Raw genomic sequence first — 23,189 nt, 5'->3', positions numbered from 1 at the left:
AGTACCGACTCCGGAGCCGTCGATGGATTTGGGGGAGATACTAAATGTCACCCGAAATATGAAGCATAATTTTGAAAGAACTTTTCATATGGAATTGAAATATGGGAATTCTTACCTGTGAGATCAATATTTCCTGAGAAAAACGTTAATAAAAGCGTGGAAGTTTACGTTTGGGATAGCACTGGAAATAGTTACTGAAGAAATATGAGTTTCCTAATTTACTTCTTACTGACTCCTAAAAGATTTGCACTGGACGACATGAAAATATCTCACTTGGTACCGGTATTCCAGGGGGCCACCAGAAGTAATTGTTGAAAAATCACAATTCTTTTCGCCCACGAGAGTTTGTTGTGGACATTATCGTGTCTGTGAGTTTTCTCGACGTTCTCCCGTTTCCTCACACATTCACATTCCACCACTTTTTTTTACAATCATTCCTTTCCATTAATCACCCGTCACCTTGGACATAAAGAGCACAAACATATTATGTGAAACGAATTAGGCCTATTTTGTGGAGAGGAGCCGCGGTGATACAGTGGTAGAGAGTTCACCTATGGTGCATGGGGTCCCTGGTTCGCTCCCAACTCACGTTAAATGAACTTTGTGGTAGACAAACACCGTGTGCGTGGATTTCCTCTCGGTTATTTCGTCTCCTCCCCTTTCTTCATTCCATCATGTCTTCGTTTCTCATCATCTCCTTTAACCTCCATGGCATAAACGTGGAAAGTAAACCTGAAAGCTTTCGTTTCATTTTGTGGAGATTCCGTGAGTTCTTTTGCCGGTGGGAATCATTTAATGCAGATGGTTTGAGATAAGTGGAAACGTACCATGAAGTGCACACGATTGGTGATTTTTTGCTTTGAAGTTTTCTTCTTTGTACTTTAGAAAATGGTTTAAACCTTAAAAAAAAGTTATTATGGGATTGTATTTTCATTCCAACCTACAGGTAATATTTACATATGTACTAACTTTCCATTTGCATGTTTAAGAATTTCTTCTTTTGTTACCATATTTATTAGAAAAAAGTTCCCATGATTTTTGCGATAACCGTATTATTTTCAGTTTAGTACCTACCCCAACAGTATTTGGTAATTTCTACCAAATGTTTTGGTCAAATTCACTAAATGCAGGTTTAGTATTTACAACCAAATTATTTAGTTCCTAGAAACAAATCTGGATCATTTTAACCAGATTTTTCGTATACTAAACCAAATTCTACTTATTTCGTCATTATTTGGTCAAAATTACCAAATGCATATTTGGTACTGATAACCAATTACTAGGTTCCTGCAACCAAACAAATCGTAATCAAATGATTTCGTGCTGGTGACCAAACGTTTGGTTAGCGCTATATCGACCAAATATAGCGCTATATTTGGCTAGCGCTATATTGGTCACCAAGCACCTATTTTTTTGGTAAAGCTGACCAAACTTTTTTTCAGTGTACTGTATCCCAGAGAAAGTCAGATCTTTGAATTATCCTCCACCAGGAATCGAACACAAGACTTTTCATTAAACATACAAGTACATTAAAAAAATTAATCCATTTAAGCTAAATAAAGTTGAAAATAGAGTAACTAAATTAAGATGTGGTCATAAATCTGCATATGTATGACATTTATGTAACGTATTATGTCATTCTATTCTAATGATCTAAACCATAATAGTAAGTAAATTAATGAGGTAATAGGTAATAACATTAGCATTTATGCATAAGAGGGTTGCACATACACATATTTCAATATATATATATATATACACATATATACATATATATAATGCGTCATCGAATGAAGTGTATACCCATTGGCGGATGACCTCACAGGATTAACTGATGAGTATGTATAATTCCTGTATTGATGACTCTCCTTCTCCCTCTCCCCACTTTCCGAGTGGTTAGACATGTAACAACAATGAATAATTACTCCCCCTCCCTTTTATCCCTATCTGAAACAACCCTTAGTCATATGTGACTGTGTGTTGCACGTACAGTACATATACGTAGAGTGATGGTGGTGGTAGCAGTTCGTCATCCACCCCGTCACTCACTCCTCATAGTTATGTTTTCGAGGCGGGTTTTTGGGGACGGTAGGACGGGGCGCACGCACGACACTTCTATTGACAGATTTTGAAATTGAGTCACAGATTTTTGTGAAGAGCGTGTGAGTTTGTGTTGTTCTGTCTTGTACTTTAGTAGTGCTCCACTTCTATATATGACTCATATGAGAACCTCTTCTGCTTATTACTTAATGTGTAAACACAAAGAGGAAGTCTTTGGATGATCGCCTCAAATGGGGGAGAAAGGTTCGATGACTTGCGAGGGGAGGGGGTATGTGTAGAAGGAAAGGAAAAAGCAAAGGGGTTCAAACAGTGGCGTTGTGATTTCATTCAACGGGTGAATCAGTGGATGCCCGATCTTTTTTTTTCCACTCCTGTGCATACCTCCTTGTTACTTTCCCCCATCCCCCTATCATAACACATATGATCATGAATAAGGGTGCTAACTGGTTGTGAGAAAATCGCTCAAAAGCTGAGCAAATGAGTCGCATTATTTAGTTTATAACTTTCCTTAATATGATCACTATGTAATATCCCTTGTTTTTCTTTTCATCATATACAGTATAACTTACCTCGTGTGACTTGCTTTCTCAAGTTTTTAGCCAAACAGTCGCGTTACTTTTCGACGATAATAATGGAACAGCACATGTTTTTTTTTTTACCAACTCTTTAAGTGACTCTGTTAATTAGATCTTCCAGAAGCGTTCCTTGTTTATTTGTCCTGAACAGAAGAGGACCAAATGATTTACATTAAATTTATTTATTTTTTTTTATCATAGTAGATACATTTTGAATTAACTATTGCATTCATTTGACTATTATTCACTAGCAAATAAATAGGACACGGTCCATCAACGGACATAGGACGTTTACATTTTGATGTGAAGGACTCCTGATTTGATCCCAAGACATCTGAACTTGCGTTGGGTTTTCTTAAAAAGGATTTTTCCGTTTCCTTCCACTCTTAATTCTGCTAATACTTCCACATCATTCACTCATTTAACTGAGATCCGATTTCTTTAGCCTGTAGAGCATAATTGAGTAGCGGTCCGGAAGAAGGTCTTATATACGTGCTCGATCGTCGATAAAATTCCTTTAAATGATTATATAATATTTTGACTTACGTTGGAACGAGGTTTCGATTTGGGTTACTTGACACATCAAAGGATTTCCGTATTAACTGTAGAGACACATTGGTCAAAATTTTAGAATTATCATCGGTACTCTGCATTGATCTAATGTGCAAATTACAGACTGTAAATAATAATAATAATAATAATAATAATAATAATAATAATAATAATAATAATAATAATAATAATAATAATAATAATAATAAAATTAATTAATTAAAAAACACACAACCTAAATTCGAACTAGTGCATATTCTTTAATGTCTAGAATGCTTGTAAGCCAAAATATTAATATTTTATTCAAAATTACTAGTTGATTACTTAATTGTATTGGTTGATTTTAGCGATTTGTTAACAAGGGCGGATCGGTGGCTCAATGGTACAACGCTTACCTCTCGTGCGTGGGCTCACTGATTTGATCCCCGGACATGTAAGTTTGTGGTGGATAACATGGTGTCCGTGGGTTTTCTTGGGGTACTCCCGCTTCCTTCCTCATTATTATTCCACTAACTCTTCTATCATCATTCACTTGTCTTAATCAGCCGTCTTCCTTAGCCTAGCAGGCATAATCAGGGGACATTAAACTAAAGAAACATATTTTGTTTGCCAACAAGGAGGCTTATAGGACAAGAACTGCAGTTTAAGGTGGGATTTGAACTATTGTAGTGCATTCAATGTTCTCGCACAAAGAATCAAACCTAGGACCTCGTACACCAAAACATCTACGCTAGTTATTAGACCAGCGAGGTGTGAACTACTTATTTAAAGCAACAATTTCTTTCTATTTTTGCCCCTTGTTACGCACCTGTACTGATCAACAAGTCAAACGCCTTAGATTGCTCAACGAGGCCAGCAGACCTCAATTCTTCACGAACGGACGAACCCTCTTTTTTTTTTTTTTTTTTTTTTTTTTTTTTTTGAATTCAAGAGAGTTTAATATTGCCTCTATGCTACTCGGTCTTTGCTTTTACCAAAGAAAACGCGTAAGGGAACACATTGATATTTACATAATCCCTAAACCATTGAAATTAGATGAAATACAACTGCCCAAACGATAATATGATATTAATGAGTGAATACCCTCGTAAGACTCGTTTTAGAAAGAGAAACAGAAGTAAAGACAGAGAGATATTGCTAAATCATTTCCTCAACCAGGCCAAAATATGACAAAAGGAAATATATATATATATATTGAGCAAGACGACTGACACAAGTGCATTCAACTGAATCCCGGCATTGGCCTTTTACGTCGCATTTTATTTAATTCTTTCAGGAAAAAAAAACACTTAAAATATGTTTTTCCTCGTAAAGGAAAGAAAAGAAACAATGCGCACTTCGGAAACCACAAATTTACATTGTATAGGCATACAATGGGATCACTAAATTCCTTAGAATACTTAAATACATAACAGTGACATCATTTGTTTGGATGACGAATAAAACTGCGCAATAAAAATCTTTTAGTAAATGTTAGTTTATGATTTTCTTTTAAAGCTAGAAGTATTTGGATGTGAAATATAACTTTTGAAATGAAATCTTTCAGTTTAACGTCCCACGATTATGCCCTTTGAGTTATATGCCCGGATTATGCCCGGATGATGATTATTAAGGCAAGTGAATGATGATGGATTAATTGGTGGAATGAGATTGTGGGAGGAAATAGAAGCATCCCGAGATAACTCACGGAAACGATGTTGTCCCTCACAAACTTACTTGATCGGGGATCGAACCAGAGATGAGGGCTCTAACATTGAGCCACCGTGTCCCCTATCAGAGAAATTGGGAGATAGAAGTCACATTCATGTTTGGTTATAGCCGTCACATGCCATAGCAGCCACATCATATAGAAACAGAGGCGTATCCATGGGGAACAAATGGGGGACAAGGGCCACCAGATAACTTCCTGGTCCTCTCTCAAAATGAGTTCGACTGTTAGGTGATTGTTTAAACATTTTCACTAAAATAAATGACGGATGCTTATAATAGAAAAAAATATAAATGTCCATTCTTCACATGAGAAGAATATATTTAATGAACATGTAAAACCGGAAATTTGAATATCGTAAAAAAAAAATGTCCGTCTTTTCCTTTTTAGAGCCGGATTGTCGAAAACATTTTGACACATTGACACATTGTGGTGGCAGCAAGACTGTGCTACCTGGCGATGGATTGGTCGTCGGAGAATGGTCGAGTGGCCGCCACGGTCACCAGACTTCACCCCTCTCGACTTCTTCCTATGGGGGGCACACTTGAAGGACAAAGTATATGGAAGTCCAATAAACAGTGTTGCGGAACTGACGGCGCGAATCACTGAGGAGTACAACAACATTTCCGTTTGGATGTACAGAGGCCGAGATGCGTGCAGAAATGTGCATCTCCGGATGCCAGGCATGCATCGATGTTGATGGCCGCCAGGTGGACCACCAAATGGAAAATACGGATTAGATGCTTTAAAACACTTGATTTTTGCATCATTCCTCTGTACTAGGGATGGCCAGAACCGGATCCTGGTGGAACCGGTTTTCGGGTCTGAACGGATCCGGTTCTAGAAGATCGGTTCCGGAACCGGTTATTCGGATCCAGGTCTGGAACTGGTTCTCCGGATCCAGGTCTGGAACCGGTTCTGAAAACAGAACCAGTTCCGCTGGAACCGAAACTTTGTTACCATCCCTACGCTAAACGCGAGCTGCTGGCAAGCTGTGAACAGTATGCTAGATGAAATGGTGGAAGCGACAGGCAGGCGCCCAGGCGGCGGCAGCTTGTCTCATTTGGCTAAATAAACTGGGTAACTGGCAAACTCATTGGCTAAACAGGTAAACTGGTCAACTCATTTGGCTAAACACCCACTGGTGGACCAAAATTTTTTTCTGGGGGCACAAGCGGGTCTGGGCGGGGAAGGTACAAGCGCATGGTCCTCTTTGCATTATTTTTGAAGGTGAACTTTGTGCCTCCTTTACGGGTCTTTGGGGGCTTTCGGATCCAGGTCTGGAACCGGTTCCTAAGATCCGGTTCTGGAACCGGGTTTTCAGATCCAGATCTGGAACCGGTTCCTAAGATCCGGTTCTGGAACCGGGTTTTCAGATCCAGATCTGGAACCGGTTCTTAAGATCCGGTTCTGGAACCGGGTTTTTGGATACAGGTCTGGAACCGGGTTTTCGGATCCAGGGCCGGAACCGGTTCTGGAAACCGGATCTCCGAGAACCGGTTCCTCGCGGAACCGGTTCCGTCGGAACCGGAACTTTGTGGCCATCACTACTCTGTACCTACAATTTTGTTTCATGCCACTCTTGTTTACAATAAAAATGTACTGATCACTCAAAAGGTGAGTCTACTTCTGGTACACTCTGTATATAAAAGAGTCATAAATAGAATATACTACATGAAATCAGAATCCATTTCGATATCATTGTACTAAAGGGGCGAAGGCTTGAGAAAAGTCAGTGCCCTATCTACGCTATTAATACTGATCAATCATCAACTTTGTTACCCTCATTTACCTAACTGGATGGCCACAGTTGCTAATTTATTAGCTTACTACACTATTGCATTACTGTCTGATAGTGATCTTGTTATTTCTTTGATTTCCTTAAGAGGCCTCATCCCGTCGAAATTAAAATACCGCTAATTTTACAGTAATTATGTGATATCTTCAAATAGATAAAAGATAATTGAAATGTGGAACAAGAGCGCCCTAGACAATATTATTTTGAGTGAGGTACCGTTATCACAAGTCCCCTAGTCGTTTTCCGTTTTCAGCTGGTTAGAAACGCGAAAATAAATGCCGATTTTCAAAATGACTCGCAATCGAAAGCAGATAAGTGAGTCGTGATAACGGTATCTCATGTAAAATGATATTGTCTAGGGCGCTCTTGTTCCACATTTCGGTTTTATCTATTTGAAGATATCACATAATTACCGTAAAATTAGCGGTATTTAAATTTCGTCGGGATGAGACCTCCTAAGGTTTTCATTTTTACTTTGGAATGACAATAAGGGAGAAGAAAGTATGGAGATAACGAAAAAAACTGAATTCAATATTTCAGCGGATTTATACATTTCCCAGCCTCTACATATCGAAAAATCAGATTTCTGAATGTTTGTTCGTCTGTATGAGTTCGTTCTGATGTAAAGTTACTTACTTGAGTATAGGCCACACTGTTCAACGTATGAGACTAAATTTAACTCTTTAATTGGAAAGCATTGATAGCATTACATTTAAAATATTTAGTTTGCTTTTATGGTTGAATCATGTCTTCCTGAGCATAATTTCCTAATTTTTAAAGTATTTTTCTACTTTGGTTACAAAATACAGATTGTTTATTTCAAACCAACATTGCCATAAAATAGCTCTTATGTGTAGCTACTGAATAGCATAGCTCTATTATGGTAAAATATAAGAATACTCTCAGTAATTACCAACAGTTTCGTTGAAATATTTTCCTACAGAACAAGAAACCACAAATAATAAAAAAAAAAATAATAAAAGAACTTTCCCGGAACGCAGGAGATAAAGCTTCTACAATACTAAATTTGACTATCCCCTGTTGACGAAGATTAGAAGTATCTAAAGAACGACCCCCAAATCATGTATATGGATTTTTTTATGAAAGCAATAATGCCAATTAAACGATCACTGAAGTTATAATTCGTGCGGATAACGCAATAGAATGTGATGTTGCGTGAGAGAAGCACTGCCAAATAAAGGGTTAAAACTAAGTTTTTTTATAAGATTCCGTAAGGAAGTTTTATAAAATTTTCTTCCTATAAATACCTAAAAATAAAAATAAAATTTGCAATTTTCTTGAAATGGGCTCTAACGATTTTGTTCATATTTCTTAAACCAATGTTCCACTAACAACCCTATAATATTCCATAAGTCGTTTTTCTAAGAAACATCCAGAAGGTGTAGTTTATTCGTGAGGGTGATTTTCCGGACTATTATCTTAGAAAGAACACCGGGGATTTTGTTCATATTTCGTAAATATTTCATTAATAACCTGACAATGTGATATAACTCATTTGTCCAAAGTGGCTCCACGTAGCACAGTCGCTGACCGCTTCGTTGCGAGCGGTCCTAGTTTCGATTCCCGGTGGTTACACTGGGTCGAAAACGTCTAAAAGCTTTTTCAGGCCAGCCATCTTGAATTAGATTTTCTTTTTTTTCCTCATTTACACCAGATAAATGCCGGGATGGTACCTAAGATATAGGTCCGTTTCCCCATCCCTTTCCGCGGATAGTATGAGCACCGAGGGACGTCATCCCTCAAACGTGACGGGCTAACGTGCCCATAGACCCCGAAAGCCCAGAAATCTAAGATATATATATATATATATATATATATAGGGTGTTTCAAAACAACACCGACAACATTTGGGAGGTGATTCCTGATACCAAGATAAGACAAAAAGTATAGACCAACTTGGGTGCACAAATGCTTCCTTTCGGAGTTATAGGCCGCCAAAATCATGAAAAATTGAACTTTAAATATCCATAGCTCCAAAGCTATGGGAGCTATCGCACTGGTGTCAAGACTTCACTTAGGAACTAGTATGTGCCCTATCCAAATATCCATGTTTCAGAATCCTGTGGTACTTCTGCAACAATTTTTTTTAGAGGTAGTTTGTCAGTACTTCAAATTATATGACCTTAGCCAAACTCCCTCTTTAAAAAAACTGTTGTGGAAGTATCGCAGGATTTTGAAATATGAATTCACAAGTAGTGTTGTGAAAACGGTTTTTTCTGTGAAGTTTTTTTCAATAAAAACATCGTTCTTTTTCTTGTTTTTTTTTTCAAATGTCTGTTTTTTTCGGGCAACTATTATTTATTCATTTATGTTGAAGGTTATTGAAATAATCAACAGAAGTTGAGTCGAAACCCTTGTAACTTACAAATCGTTTTTTTTTTCTTGTACCTATACGAGCAAAATAGAGTGATTATCCCTTTCGGACCCAGGTCACTTTTGGCGTTTTCTTACATTTTCAGTTAGTGACTTATTGCTCAAAAAACATTTACCCGATTGATATGGTTAAGACCTTGTTTTTTTTTTTTTTTTTTTTTTTTTTTTTTTTTTTTAGAAAAGAAATGTGGCTATTTTTTGGTGTAAGTTACATTGCAGTGTTGCCAACTGGTGGGAAATTACTGAGGGAAATGTAGGGGTGAAAATTTACAAAAAAATTCCCTAACCTAATTTCAAGGTCTTTTTGTATCTAACACCACTGTTGACATATGGGTCCGAGTCACCTAAAAAAATCTTTGGTGTGTTGACAAGGTATAGTGAAAACCTGAAGTCGCTGGCTTCCATTCAAAGAGAGAAATTTAAAATTCTCTGTCATTATACACATGAAATTTTGACACTTTTTACACTTCAGAAGCAAAAATCAACAGATATGCCAGGGCTGCAGCTTCTCTAATTTCATATTGAAACTTTTTATGGTGCGTTCTGTAGGCCAAAGAAGGCTTTCAGGTAGTAGTACGTTTGCTCCAATGTACCGAGCAAGAGGGAAATAACAGAGAGGAAAAGGGAAATTTGCTGAATTTTTCACCTAAAATCGGAAATTAATTGTGTTGGCTAGAAACACTGAAATCAGACAGACGCAAACTATCTGAAAATAAACCTTGGTACCCCAAGAATATATCCTACAAGTATTATGGCGATATCTAACAAAGTAAGCATAAAATTAAAAAAATCTCATTCTACCTTAGAAATTCACAATTTTCTTACCATTTACATAACATGGTTTATTATAAACCTCAACTGTACTTCTGCTAATTATTCTACCGAACCTTTTATGGTGCGCTGTGTAGGCTAAGGACGAGGCTTTCAGCCTGTGGTACGTGTGTTCGAATGTAGCCAACAAGAGGGAAATAATAGAGGCAAAAAGGGATTTTTTCCAAAATTTCCCCTAAAATCGGAAATTAAAATTTCCTGTATCTGGCAACTGTGCTAGCAGACACACACAAACTATCTCAAAATAAGCTTTGGTATCCCTATAATATATCCTACAACTATCGTGACGATATCTGGTAAAGTAAGCACGTCATTAAAATATATCTCATTCTACCTAAAAAAAATCACAGTTATCTTTCCACTTAGAGAACAAGGTCTACTGTAAACCACAACTGTACTTCCCCTAATTATCCTATTGAAACTTTCTATAGTGCGTTGTGAAGGACAAAGACAAGACTTTTACATAGTGGTACGTTTGTTCCGATGTAACCAACATGGGGGAAATAATAGAGACAAAACAAGTAATTTTCCCAAAATTTCCCCTTAAAAGCTGGAATTAAAATTTTCTGTAGCTGACAACACTGCTACCAGACAGACGAAAACAATCTTAAAATAAACATTAGTACACCACTAATATATCCTACAAGTATCATGACGATATTTAAGGAACAAAGCTTCAAATTACTAAAATATATTTCGGTAAACAGAAAAGTAGGGGAAAATCAGGAACCTAAATCTGAATTTTTCGTGCGCCCTTTAATTTCCCACTGTAATGATATGTACCCGCGTTTGTTCAGTAAGGACAAATGTTCGACTGGCGTAAGTTGACTTGCACTCGGAAGTATAGGTACGGATTTATAAACAAAAATTTCGAATTTTGCCCAAATTTAAGGAAATTTTAATTTTCGTAGTTGGCAACACTGCGCGCAGACCCGTCGAATTTATGTCCAATTTAGGTATCCATCCGACGTATCTACCTGACAAGTCTTAAGGAGGTCTCCCTACAAAGAATGAAGCTACAAGGGGAAAAAAGTAATAAAGAAAATTCGAAATTCGAAAATTCTCGAATTTTTTACTGGAGTGAAATTTGAGAAGGAAATTCGACACACAGAAGAAAAGAAACTAATATGATAAATTATGGTCAAATCATATTTGGCAAATATATATATATATATATATATATATATATATATATATATATATATATATATATATATATATATATATATGTCCTGATATCTTAGTGTCTACACAGGAGCGGATTAAAAAAGTGACACACCCGTATGTGCCACTATGGCTACCTGGGTCCGAAAGGATTATTGAACATTTGATTACATTTTTTTTTACTAGTAACTCGTGTTGTTGTAGTAGGTATAGTCTTGACTAATGATAGTATTGTTTTAAAAATTACTTTATAAGGAAAATTTTCTCTCTTTTTTACATCTTAGTTCCAATACTGTTGGTGAGAAATGCAGGGTGTTTCAAAATGAATATTGGGGTTTTAAGTCTTCGTAGTACTTATTACATTTTGTGTACAATTATAAACAATGCATCAAGTAAAAGAGCACCTCTAACAGTTTTTGCTACAAGTGTTCAATGTGAGCATCATTCGTCACACGCCATACATAGAGTTGATAGACGAGAAAGGCCCATAATCTTTCCGCCATATGACACAAAAAACACATTCAATTTAGGAGAGTCTCGTTGCAACTGTACCATCTCCTGAGGATTTGCTGGCCACCAGATGTGAACATTATGAGTGTTCACATTAGCACTTAGGTGAAATATCGATTTATCACTGAAGACGACACGGTCCAGAAAATCTTCATTGTCATTCAGCAATATTTCATTTGCAAAATTGGCAGGTAAAGCGTAGTCTTTAGGCTTTATATCTTTAGCAACTGCAAACGATAAGGACGTATTTATAAGCGTCTTCTTAAAGTTCTTCACCCAGACTGTTACACTGTAACTGCAGATTCAAGCTTTGCAAAATTAAAACACGAAAAGCTTTCTGCTTTCTAGTATCCATCTTTGTTACTGGTTCTTTCTAACGACAGACAGAGGAAACAGTGTATGTGCATGCGTGCGTACAAAACTGTTTGAGTTGCTTTTTCATTTGATATTATTTATAATTTTAATAGATGTTACAAAGTTTCAAAGCCTTAATATATCATTTTGAAACACACTACATTGCTTCAAATTATGTCATCCTATATTCATGTCTAGTATGTGCGTATCTGGGCCTTGATTCTGCAAGGATGCGATGATGAAAAATTACGATAAAAAATGTCCACGCTGTTACTCAACGGCACTATGCTTTCGGAAGCTTGAAATCTCCGTGACTAGTAGCAGAAGTTCTGAGAATTTTCTAATTTTTCTAGAAATTTCAAATTCCCTGACTCTTGCAGGATATCTCGCTCACCTCGCCACTATGTATTGCAAGTAATACAAATCTCTCATAAGAAAGAGTATCCTAAAGTTTCCTGTAGTTTTTATTTTTAAGGCTGATCCTTCTTTTTCTCATTTCATTTAGTTTCACCCTTCTTTAATTTTTTCATTTCTGGTCTCGAAGGGGAAGAGGGTCCGGATCCCCTGACCCCCCTTGGCTACGTGCCTAGACGTAAGATACATTACAAATAATTATTTTTAAAAAATCAAATTTAGAAAAACACGAGAGGCAATGTCTTTTTTCTAAACAAACGTACATTTCTGAAAAAATATGAACTTTTTTTTCTATTTACAACACTATCCACAAGGACTACTTTTTAGAGTTAATATTTACCGGATGATTTTCTTTTTTAAAAAAAATGATTAAAGCAATTTTAATATAATTTCATTACTAGATGTTTTGCTAATAAACTAACAATATGACAGAACTCCTCTGTCCTGAAAAACTTCTCAAGTGATAGCTTATTCTTCGAGATAAGCTCATGTCCTGTTAATAACTTTATAATGTTTAAAAAAGTAGTTTCCTTAAAATAATAATAATAATAATAATAATAATAATAATAATAATAATAATAATAATAATAATAATAATAATAATAATAATAATAATAATAATAATAATAATAATAATAATGTTTGTATATATGTACTCTTTCACATTCTGAAACAAGATTTTTTTGCTCTTTTTTAGTTCCATACAGGAATTTCTAAATTGATCATGCAAAAAAATAGTCAGTAGCGACACTGGCCATAGACACCAATGGATAAGGGAGCCACATATTATGTGAAGTACTGCCAAATTGTAAATTTATTGGCTCTTCGCAAAAATTAATTTTATAATGTCTTAAAAGAGGCTTATTCTAGGCTTATTCCATCGGCGACTCTTCATTTTTCGTCCACCATGCTGGACAGTAACTAAGGTTATGTGGAATGGAATCCATTCAGAATAGAATTCGAACCACTACATCGAATTTGTTTTTAGTTTTACTTCCCACGGTGGTGTACCGAGGCTAAACGAAACGGTGATAACGAGATAGATGACAATTGTGAAATGAAGAAACCATCCCACATGGTATTTATCCACTACAAAGCCCACTTGGCGGAAGTTGTGATCGAACTAGAGACCCGACATACCAGAGGTTAGCGATCTAGCACTGAGCTACCGTGATCACTAACTCGAATGGAAATCGAAGCCGGGGCAACACGCACAAATAGCATTCAGACACGAAGGAGCGCATTCGTATTTTGTCTGTTAGAGCAGTCCAGGCCCGTTTCTGTGAGAAACATTATCTGGTGAATAAATTTAGCGGGTGCCAACACTATTAATAAACTGCATAATGCGATTGTAGTCAGTACACCAATTGGGTAAAGCGACATACGCTATTAGTCATCTATTGATGACGAAACAAAAGCGAATACGATGACGTGACCTAGGGATGGTTGGTGAGACTGATGTGTCAATGAATCAGAGAAGAACTGGTTGCGCTTTCATTGTTACGTCATCAGTGAAGCCATCTGCGATGCCACGTGCTCCGTCCCAAGCCACGTGGACCTACCCAAGAGCTTGTTGGAGTGTCCAGCTGCCTGTCCCCTGGAAGGTGAATCAGCCCCGGCTCCTGTGTGATACCAACTGTTTATAAACACCTAACAATGGACTCTGGCTTATTCATAATGTATATTACATCATAATGACCTCGCATATGTTGTGCTTTACTCAGATTCACGTAAGGTCCTCGTTTTAGGAGTTCCGTGTCCGGGTTACGCTGACTTTGTGAAGTCAGCAACATTGACATGGTATTTTAAATTCAATGATCCAGCAGTTGCATGACAGTAATAATAATAATAATAATAATAATAATAATAATAATAATAATAATAATAATAATAATAATAATAATAATAATAATAATAATGTCAAAGGAATTCCTTGATCTCTTACTAGTCATGGAATATCCCGAGTTCAATCCTAGAGAGTCTAAATATAGAGGCTCATGTGTTAACAAAGCAAATACGATATATCCTCAATTTATATAAATAAATTAATGTGGTCCTTATTTTTCGACTTCCCAGTTTTTTTCTTCACCTAAAATGATTCCATATCAGACCAAAGTAATCCATGAGAAAAATTAGCTTAATCTATATTATAAAATTTGAAAGTGACTATGCTTGTGACTTTTAATCTCTTGAACCACCTGACCGATCTTGATTAAATTTTCAACATTGATAAGCTTCGGACCTGGGAGTGTTTTTATCTATTCATTTTGATGGTAGAACTGAGGGAATGGGGAGGAGGGGGACTTATAAAAAATTAATAAAACTTAATAACTCTTGAACCACAAACAACCAATCTGGATCAAATATTCAACATAGATGAGGTTCGTGTCTGGGATGTATTTTACCATTTCACTTTAACGCAGCAATGGAGTGGAGGGGAAGGAGGGAAAATGTATGAAAATGAATAAAACTTAATAACTCTTGAGCTCTCAGACCGATCTCTATCAAACTTTTAACATAGATAAGGTTTGGGCCTGGAATATTTTTTTCATTTCACTTTTACAGTGGAATGTAGGGGAGGGGAAGGGTGATATACAGGATGTAAAAAAAATAAAAAATAAAAATAAAGATGACTCTGTCTGTGACTTCATTACGCTTAGATCACGTGAACCGATATTAATCAAATTTTTAACATAAATGAGGTTCGGACCTTGGGTGTTTATATCATATCACTTTTACTGTAGAACTTGGAGGAAGGGGAGGAGAGGAAAGAAATATATAAAAATAAACAACACTTAATAACTCTTGAACTACGAGACCGATCTCGATCAAATTTTCAACATAGATGAGGTTCGGGTCTGGGATGGTATTCACTTTGACGGTGAACTTAGGGGAGGGGGAGATACATAAAAATAAATAAAAATAACTCTTGAACCACCGGACCGATCTCGATCAAATTTTCAACTTAGAATAAGTTGTACCAGAGATGGTTTTTCTCATATCACTTTGATAGTGTAACTTAAGGGAAGGGTAGGATTAGACATAATGACCGATATTAACGTCGAATCTATAGCTTTTGGGGTTGCTGAGATGAAAAATGACACTTCTGATGCCATGCTCCGCAACATGGGGAGGGGATGAGGATATATAAGAATCATCGAAAATGACCGATATCAAAAAGCGCTTTAGTAATTAGTAAAAATTGACTGACTAAAGGAGCATATTACTATTTTTCTTAATTTAACCCAGCGAAGTGGGTAATTGATCCTGGTTAAATAATATTGAATAGTGCCCCAAGCGACTTGAAATGTTCAATGCATTTACAGTATATACAGTATGAGGCTAGAGGGAGTGACACTATATTTTGGATAAGGGGAATGGAGATATAACCACATATTTTACTGTATAGTATCATGATGGCAGCCATATTGAGGTCTGCCATTTTGGATTCAGATTAAATCTTTTAATAAAAAGGGGATCATGTGGGCTATCAATTTGGGGTACATATTTTTGGAACAACAAGCACACATCTGAAGCTATTTCCAAGTTATCTGTAATCATTTAGACCCTAATATTCATTTAATTTATAGTATCTGTTTATTATCATACAATTGTCTTCCCAAATTACAGGGTACCACTAGCTCATATTGTAACCACATTGAAAAATTTAAGATCGAATGGGATAGTATTCAAAATCATTCAATTGAACTAATTTTTCTCATGGGGGTTACTTTGGTCTGACATAGGTCCATTTTAGAGGGGTTAAAAAAAAAAAAACCTAGGAAGTTGAGAAATAAGGATCATCTGAATAAGTGTAGCTCAGCATGGTAATGGTAAGCACCAATTCCGGTTAAATCTTAGTTATTAAGTGTGGACTGGGTTAAGATTGGACCACAGAACAGTAGATTATGTACATAGTTGTTGAATTTCGAAGATTTTAATTATATATATGTTAATTATTTACTCAGTTCTTTAATTTCGAGCCCAGTATTTCTCTGAAGACAAACATTTACGAGCATATAAATCAAACCAACGTACTATAGAAACCACGTTTACGTACACTACCGCATATACTGGATTAATACACAAAACCATATAACAAGTGACAACCTTAATTATCTGTACTTAGTTAAAGAAATTCGCGATTTTCGTTTGGTTTTGACTGGATTACTTTTATACGGTCAACAATAATCTTCAGCTTCATTATTCTGGAAATATGTTTAGTAACATTCGGTTGACATTCAATAGATATTCTTAAATTTCGGATGACGGTTGGCAAACCTTTTTTTCTTTTTTTTTCTTTTTTTTTTTTTACTACAGCGCCGATCTTGTTTTCATCTTCTTCTTTATCAGAGAGATTGTGTTTCTGTGGCATTTTTTTCTACAGCTACATCTAGATAAAGGAAAATCAGTTGAAACTGTTCTTCTCTTTGTAATCTGTTCAACACTAAAAGTTGATATACCGTATTGTTTCAAATTATCCAAACAGGATGATCAAAAGTACCCACGATTTTCTAATCATTGGCTTCAATATAGTTTTCAAGGGGAGTAAACTTTTGTTCGTTTTATCAAAGTTCGAATTAACTAGTATCTAAACTGCATGACAAAGCAGAAAAGTAGTAATTTACTTCACATGCAAGCTGAAACATCTATACGGAGGAAAATGACGTGAGTGACGTTCGTAAATCCTGTGGTTTTTGAGCTTACGACTATAGTTAACATCCTGCAGCAAGCTTATAACTGAAAACATTTTTTTTTTTTACTTTCAGTATAAGAGCTCCATCTATACGTAGACTACATTTCGTGTGAAAGAAAGAATTGTATATAGGTGGTCAGGATCTCACATACAGATGGACGTATATAACATACGACGTACGTAATATATGTAATGTATAGGAGACTGTTAGATGTTCCAGAGGCATGATGTAACATCTAAACGGAAAAAGATAGTATGTATGTAGCATAGGGATAACGTATGCTTCGTACAGATTTCCGTAGTAAACATATGGAATCCGTATACTTCTACAATATACCGCTGTCCGGATAACGGGGTTTTCTCAGTGTTTTCTTCGTACGGGAAAGATAATGTTTATGCAATATATCACATTTAAATTTAAGAAATTGGTAATTTAAATAACGAATAGCAACAACTCCGGCGTTGTTACTCTCAATATGTGAATAAAATAAATCAAAGTCGAAGAGCAACTCCTTTGGCGTTGCCCCTATCAGTTTCGGAACCCTTCTTGCCTAAACTTGGGTTCATATGTCATCTGGACTGCCACCAATCAGCTTAGCGATGCCGAAGACTATAGATCAAATACTAATATCGGTCATTTTAGCATGTTATTTTCACTCCCCCCCATATCCTTGACGATGGGGATTAAAATTAGCACCCTCATTTCAGCGACAACGAATTGACACGAATATCGGCCAGTTTGGATATGTTATTCTTCACACACACACACAAACAATTTTGTTATTTTTTCACTTTTACTCTTCAGTAAACTACTTTTATTTTCAGAGGTAGGAAGGAAATTCGATAAAAATACCTCTGGAAAAATTTTATTAAAATCTTCAATTCAAAATTTGGTCCGGCTTCTAAGCAAATGTACTTGCATTGGTACGAATGGACGGACAAAGACCCCAAAATAACTTTTTCGACATGTTGAGGGCCATTTCACGCCATGCTTTCCCCCTCTCCTATCGTTACTCGAAAGTAAGAATAAACAAAAAATAGTATTAAACATCAAAACACGATTCCTTAATTTCAAAATGAATGCTAAATACAGATATACGAATTATTACTCAACAACAATTGTTTATGTTTATGAAGCACATAACTTCAGCATATATCATATCCATGTAATAAACTATTGACTATGTGGGATAAAACTGACAACTACTACCAAGTCTTCAATTGGGCTCATATTATACGTCGTTAGGAGCTTGAAATGATAACATGCGATACGAAATTCCATGCACCGAATTTAATTTTGGCATTCTGAACTTCAAAAGTAACACGGAAGCTATTTTTAAAAGCAGAAGTAAATAACGTAATGTGATAAGTCCATATTCACAATTGATTAAAAACAAGGATGAAAATTTAATTTTAAGCTTCGTTTTTTGTCTTTCATATAATTTTCCCCTGAAAAATGAATGACGAGGAGAGTACGCTGTATGTGGCGTGCAAGTTCAATCGAACGCAACTAATCTGGACGAAACTTGGTATTATGATAGACCTTGACCTACACAGAGAAAAATCCGTTCTCCGGACAGCGGTATATTGTACAAATATACGGAAACCCCTTGCTTACTACAGAAATCAATCTAGAGCATATATTATCCATATACTACTTTCGCACTACATTTAGATGTTATATCATGCTATTGCAGGATGTCTGACATTTATCCGTCTTCCTTACATTACATACATATATGTATGTTACCTTCGTCAGCTATATGTTATATACGTCCATTTGTATGTGAGATCCTGACCGCCTATGTTGTTTCGTACGGAAAGAGCGTATAGATGGAACACTTGTACGGAAAGTATTATAAAACTTGCGTTTTCAGTTATACGTCTGGTGCCTACCTTTTTAAGTAAGCTACCTACATTTTTTTCTTAGTGTAGTATACAAGGAGTGGCAGATCTAGTCCGGAGCCGGGGAGGGCTAGGGCCCCTACTTTTTTGAGTAACAAAAAAAATAATAATAAGCTATTATTATATATTTTGGGAAATTTATAGTGAATTCATGATATACCTATAACAGCCTGGGTTCTGGCTGCCCTCCCCCAGGTTTTACCTTCTAGCTCCTCCACTGTATAAAAGCTTGTAAACTATTATAGTGAGAGCTCCTTCGTGGCTAAGAGATTAGTGTACGTGCCTTTGGCGTGGGAGACCCGCGTTCGATTCCCGGTGGGAGCTCGTGTAGTTCGAATTCCACGTTAATCAGTAGGTCCACGTATCATATAGCCTCGCTGCTGAAAGGGACACTAAACTAAAATCAAAACAACAACAGTATTATAGTGTGCAGACCTGTGGTTCATGAGTTATACCTAAAATCTTCATGACTTTTTTTTTTCCGACTTTACGTAACTGCTAGCTCCTAAAATGCCTTTTTTAGTCTAAAAATTACATTTAAATTCATTGGAAGAGCAAGCTTCAACTAGCTCGAAATTATATAACAGTTTTCTGCCCCTGTTCAAGTTGAAGAAAATAAATTTTATTTGAATGAATACTATAGTCATAAGTAAATATTGCGTGATACCCTATTAAATAGCGAATTTTCAACTTTCACAACAGACCGGAAATGTTCTATTCAAACTGGGAGTTCATTTTGAATGGAATTTTTCATTCATTACACTCATTCTACTTTTTTTTTCATTCAAATTCAGGATGTACCGGTACACAAGAGAATAAAGTAGTTTTCTTTTAATATGTGTGTATTTTGCACAATGTTCCTGTTGCCTGTAGAATGACATTGAAAATGACTTGTGCATGTAAGACTGTGCTCGTCACATTTTTGACGTCATTTCAAGGATAAAAAAAAGCAGTTTGTGAAAAAAAAAAGTGCTTTACAAATACATATGTATTGTTATACATTCCTCCTTTCAACCTTTTTTTCACTTGTAAGCGACGGTACAAAGAGAAGGAAGTATGGTAACCATGAAATTTTGAGTTCAGGACCTCAACGAATTTATACGTTCCATGACCTCTATATGTCGAAAAGTTTCTCTTTTACCTCTCTCTCTCTCTCGGATTGTTTGTCCGTCCGCACGTCTCAATGTATGTACACTCATCTAGAGGTCATATCGTTCAATGTATCATGATAAATTTTAAAGTTTTATTTCTACCATTTTTCATTGAGTTTTTCTAAATAGTCTTGCTACACCCAAAATACAACTAATAATAAACCTGCACGTCCCGCGCAAGCGCAGGACATTATTGTTGTCTGAATGATTGAATTTTTATATATTAATCTCCCCTTCCCCTCCTCTAGTTCTACCGTCAAAGTGAATACATATATGTATATAAAACTTTCCAGGCTCGAACGTCATCTATGTTGAAAATTTGATCGAGATCGGTCAGGTGGTTCAAGAGTTAATAAGATTTATTTATTTTTATTTCTCTTTCTCCTCTCTTTCTCCTAACCGAAGTCCTACCGACAAAGGGATATAATAAAAACCACCCCAGGTCCGTACCTCATCTATGTTGATAATTTGATTAAGATCGGTTCGGTGGTTTAAGCGTGATGAAATCACAAAGACAGTCACTTTTATTCTTATATTTTACATGTCCACCTTTTCCCCTCCCCTACATTGTGCCGTCAAAATAAAATAATGAAAACATCCCAGGTCCGAACCTTATCTATGTTGAAAGTTTGATCGAGATTGGTCGCTTAGTTCGAGAGTTATTAAGTTTTATTTATTTTTTATAATTCCCCCTCCCCTAAGTTTTACCGTCAAAGTGAATACTTAAAAACATTTCCAGGCCAGAACTGCATGTACGTCAAAAATTTGATCGAGATCGGTCGGATGGTTCAAGAGATTAAGATTCGCAAACATAGTCACTTTCAATTAGGATCTGACGTTTTCAGTTCACAGACACCTCTATTAATATATAAATTTACTGAATTTTTTCTTTTTAAATTTCATAAATCAATATTTACATTAAGAAGCCTATAATGTGGTATAAGTCATTTTTCTGAAGAAAAAAATCAAAAAGGATTGTTTACTTTGTGGCCAGTTCTTTTCGTACCTTTTTTTTTTTTTTTTTTGAAAGCAACTAATGCAATTTTATTCTATTTCGTAAATAAATATTTCATTAGCATTCCTATATGACGTAAGTACCTTATTTACACCAAAAAAAAAAAAAAAAGAGATCCAGATGGAGTTGTTTACTCTTGGGACAAGTCTTTGGTTTCGACGAATTTCTCAAAAACAACTGAGGCAACTTTATCTTCTATGAGCAAATATAAAAAGAAAAATGAGAAAAGGCCCTCTCACGTCTTTTCTTTTTTCTTTTCTTTCTTTTTCTTTTTCTTTTTTTTTTAAAGGTAGTTTACTCTTACAAGGAAACCGATTCAAGTGTGACAGGAAATTGTGGACGAGTTTATGCACAAACGAAGTATTTTTGTGTTTAATTAAACCCATTAGAGGGGAAAATCCTCGATCTCAACCGTTCGGGAGATATAGAGGAATAAGGGGAAGGCTGATGCTCCAATATTTTGCGAAGTTCTGAATATGTAGCAACAGTACAAGTAAAAGAAACTTTTAAAAATAAAGAATTCCTTCATCCACGAAACTGTAGTAATACGTCGACTTAGATATGAGGGTTACAAAACCGAAGAGTCCATAAACATTCTAGGGGAAGAATGTTTAGGAGGGGAAGGCGAAAATACCGGAGTTCCATTGTTGCCTGAAATAGGAGTGTAAGATGTCTGTGTATAGGTTTCTTGGTACGCTGTATCGAATAAAGCATCATCGGTCAAATAGGATGAAAATGTAAAAAATGGTATCCGTCCGAACTTTCCAAATATTTATAATTTCTACAGTTATTAACCGATCGAACTGTATGAGATATACAGTACCGTAATTGCGGGCTACTTGGACCCTTAAGGGGCTACTTGGACCCATACCAAAAACTCGTTTAAAATCCCATATGCAATGCAATTAGTGTTGTAAAAAAACGGTTTTTTTTTCTGTGAAGTTTTTTTTCAATAAAAAACATCGTTCTTTTTCATGTTTTTTTTCAAATATCTGTTTTTTTTCTGGCAGCTATTATTTATTGATTTATGTTGAAGATTATTGAAATAATAAATAGAACTTGAGTCGAAGCCCTCGTAACTTACAAATCGTTTGTTTCCTTGTACCTATACGAGCAAAATCGTGTGATTATTCCTTTCGGACCCAGATCATTTTTGGCGTTTTCCTACTTTGTCAGTTAGTGACTTATTGCTCAAAAACCATTTACCCCATTGATATGGTTAAGACCTTGTTTTTTAGAAAAGGAATGTGGCTATTTTTTGTGTACGTTACATTGCAGTGTTGCGAGCGGGTGGGAAATTACTGAGGGAAATGTAGGGGTGAAAATTTACAAAAAAATCCCTAACCGAAATTCAAGATTTTTTGTATCTAGCATCACTGTTGCCATATGGGTCTAAGTCACCTAAAAAACATCTTTGGTGCGTTGACAAGGTACAGTGAAAACCTAAAGTCGCTGGCTTCCATTCAAAGAGAGAAAGAAAAAATTGTCTGTTTCCATACACATGAAATTTTGACACTTTTTACGCCTCACAAGCAAAAATCAACAGATATGCCGGGGCTACAGCTTCTCTAATTATCCTATTGAAACTTTTTATGGTGTGTTTTGTAGGCTAAAGAGAAGGCTTTCAGGTAGTGGTACATTTGTTCCAACATAGCGAGCAAGAAGGAAATAATAGAGGGGAAAGGGAAATTTGCAGAATTTTTCACTTAAAATCGGGAATTAATTGTTTTGGCTGGAAACACTGCCATAAAACAGACGTACTCTATCTGAAAGTAAACCTTGGTACCCTAACAATGTATCCTACAAGTATCATAGCGATATCTAACAAAGTAAGCATGAAATTAAAAAAAAATCTCATTCTAACTCAGAAATGCAAAATTTTCTTACCATTTACAGAACATGGTTTATTATAAGCCTCAACTGTACTTCCCCTAATTATTCTACCGAAACTTTTTATGGTGCGCTGTTTAGGCTAAGGACGAGGCTTTCAGACAGTGGTACGTCTGTTCGAATGTAGCTAACAAGTGGGAAATAATAGAGACAAAAAGGGAATTTTTCCAA

The sequence above is a fragment of the Thermobia domestica genome, chromosome 7 (assembly GCF_964235325.1).
Source record: "Thermobia domestica chromosome 7, izTheDome1.hap1.1, whole genome shotgun sequence".
NCBI lineage: Eukaryota > Metazoa > Arthropoda > Insecta > Zygentoma > Lepismatidae > Thermobia > Thermobia domestica.
This window is presented reverse-complemented; position numbering follows the sequence as displayed.